Genomic DNA, 3,026 nt, shown 5'->3' with positions numbered 1-3,026 from the left:
TATAATAAAATTTGTTGTGCAGTACCAAAAATATTACTACTGAGGGAAATAAAAATGTGAGGTAAGCCTACCTTTCCCCAAAAACCTTTGAAGCCAGAGATTTTAAACCATTAAGACACTTGAAAACATTAGGTATATATACCAGTGTGCAAGTAAAACAAACTTTAGCTGTACCAGCAAGTAAAGAAGAAACAGTAAATCTTCATTTTAAGAACCTTTTATTATCTAAATGTAAGGAATTTTGGCTTCAGAAATGGACCAAAGCAACTTGTCATTTCTTACTATAAAATACTGAAAACCAAGTGCTAAACACAGCCGCTATAGGCTAAAGAAACTAAAACAAAAAACCGTAATGACCTAGAAAAGCAAAAGCTCATTTTAAACTGATTTCAGCCTCTGAACTAATGCAATGTGTCAAAGGCAGGGAAGGAGTATCCCTCTAAACCTGAAAAAACTAGTGCTTCATAAGGAAGCTAAAAAAATAAAAGTATGCATGCTTATCATACTACAGGAATTGAAACTAAGAAGAAGGAAGGGTGGAAAAGAAAAAGTACAATCTGTTTATCCAGGGCAATCATCATTAAAAATCTACAGTAATCCGATCAACTAATATTTTTTCTGAAATTACACTGCTCACATTTGCTATCTCAAAACTTAAAACGATTGTCTTATTTAAAAAGTTAATAAATGATTCTAAAACAACTTCTTTCTTTCTTGCCTTATAGAAGTTACTTTTCCAGAAAGCTTGGAAATCCTTTTAAGGTACAACAGTGTTGGGATAAGTTTTTGAAGTACAAAGGAAAATATAATTAAATCAACTTTATACTTTTTAACAGCCATAAGCAAAATGTTGGGAGGTTCAGTAGATCAAGGCTTTTGACTTTGTGTAACATCCTTTAAGTTACTCAGGCTTGAAATAAAGTAGGTAAGTTTTCAATTAAATACTCACATTATGGTATCTAAAAGCAGGTTTACTACTGCTCGCATCAACAGTTACATCCTCAGTCCAACCTTTCCCTTCATTAATGTGAAAGAACAAATCACCAACATTTTAAGTTACAGTCTACCTTTCAGTCTGTCTTTTAAGGCACTGTTCTTTATTTTCTCAACGATATAAGGTGCTTTACAAGTATCAACAATAACCTGCTACACTTTAATGTTTTGTATACTTTCCCTTCATTTCTTTAAATCTGGAATGTAATTCCTTGTGTGGCATCTTTTTTCTAATGTAGAAAAAATAACTTGTCAAGCACAAAATTCTACTCTAAGGATACTAAATTTATAAATTTATTCCACTTTTTGCAATTATAGCCCCAAATCCACCTGATTCCTGCTCATTTGGCACATTTTTCTCAATTCTGGTCACTAAACTACATCCCAAGTTAGCATGAAAAAATGCAGCTTTCAGGCTTTAAAATGACTACATTTGAATTGCTAAAAGAGTCATGAGGTCGTCTGCGCAGGACAATGTTTTCCATCACTTATAGAGTTACATTTGGCATGTCAAGAAGAGAGAACTTAATCACACAGCAGCAGCCATTTAAAATAAAAGAAGACAGCCACAAGCATTCATGCAGAATATTTTAAATATTCCCGTTGAGCAAATAGATTTAACTGGTTTCTCTTCAAGGGCGATGCTCCTATATGCATCTTCTGAAAAATTAAAGATCCTAGAATAGCGTCTCCCATGTGGCACATCTTGAAAGAGAATATTTTGGTTTCAGTGAGTTACACACCAGTACGTGTTAATTTAGCGGGTCTGTTTACAGAGTGCGGTAGTTTCGTTCTTTCGATTTGCGGAATTTATAGAGAAAGAAAATTACAGCCTGCACACCCAAGACAAGGACAGTTCCTTCAACGAAACTGGCTGCCCCAAAGGTAGACTTGCGCACAGGTTGTGAAGCCGGAGTTGAAGTGATATCCGTTGTACCTGATGTAGTAGCCGGGGAAGGCGGAGTTGTGGTTTTCGCTGCAGAATTGGTTGGCAGTGGTGTGGCAGGGAGCCCAGGACAGAATTCTGTGCTGTTCACCCCCTTGCCATCACGAACTGTGGGATTATCTGAACAGTAGCTTTTACCTTTGCATTCTGACCCCAAACGGGTGGCGTTAGCAGCGTTAGCAGCGTTAGCAGCGTTAGCATCAAAACAGGAAACACCGTGCTGTGGCTCTCACAGATTTCTGGGGCTGGAGTGGTGCCCGGCGGGAGTGGCGGCGGCGGCGCCGAGGCTGTGCTGGTGATAGTCGGTAAAGCCGCGAGTGTAGTCGCGCTCGAGGCCAGGGTGGTGGTGTGAGCCGCGCTCATCCCGCAGAGCGCTGCCAGACAGCTGGCGGCCGAAAGCCGCGGTCGCCGGAGCCCGGGCATTGCGGCCGATGCGCTGGCCTTCGAGCGAAGGCTGGGACACCCAAGGTTGCGTCCGTCCCTCAGAAGTTCTTTTACTAGAGGAAAACTAGAGGCATTACCCCTAAAGTGGAATAGGATGTCTAATGCAAAATTATTCATTTAAAATTTGGGGGAGGTGCTAACTCAAACAGTTTTTTTAAAGCATAGAAAAGGATGCATTTTGCATATTGAGGAACAAAACCTAGCTTTATCTTGATGACTTCCCTGAATAACCCAAGATAATCAACTGATAATCGTTGGAATTTATAACTTCAACAGGTTAGCAAGAAAATATACAAAAACCAATGCTTTCCTGTAGACTAGCAATAACAAGATAAAAATAGATTGAGAAAAGTTTCACTGGTAAATATCAATAATATATGAACAGATAGAAATATAGTACTTTACCCATGATTTGAGAGGTAAATCTGAGAGCTTAGTAGCCAAAGTCATGGGTTCTGGAGCCAAGAGAGTGTAATAAAAATACCAGCTTTGTCACTCACTGGCTATGTGATACAAAGTCATTTAATGTGAAGAGCCATCTCTGTGCTTCGGTTCCCTATCTGTGAAATGGAAATAATAACAAGGCCAACACCATAGGGTCACGGTGAGAATTAAAGTAGTTAATATTTGCAAAGCATTTAAA

The 3,026-nt window shown here is 38.9% G+C and overlaps 1 pseudogene; it reads right to left on the bottom strand.

Moving 5' to 3' along the window:
• Nucleotides 1–1,484: 1,484 nt before the first annotated feature.
• Nucleotides 1,485–2,401, bottom strand: LOC115802641 (sialomucin core protein 24 pseudogene; annotated as a pseudogene).
• Nucleotides 2,402–3,026: the final 625 nt, after the last annotated feature.

The sequence above is a fragment of the Delphinapterus leucas genome, chromosome 3, assembly GCF_059928025.1.
Source record: "Delphinapterus leucas isolate spDelLeu-1000000601 "Yukka" chromosome 3, BTC_Dleu_Yukka2, whole genome shotgun sequence".
NCBI classification, from domain to species: Eukaryota; Metazoa; Chordata; class Mammalia; order Artiodactyla; family Monodontidae; genus Delphinapterus; species Delphinapterus leucas.
Note: the sequence above shows the minus strand (reverse complement) of the source record. Positions and strands in the feature narration are given on the sequence as shown.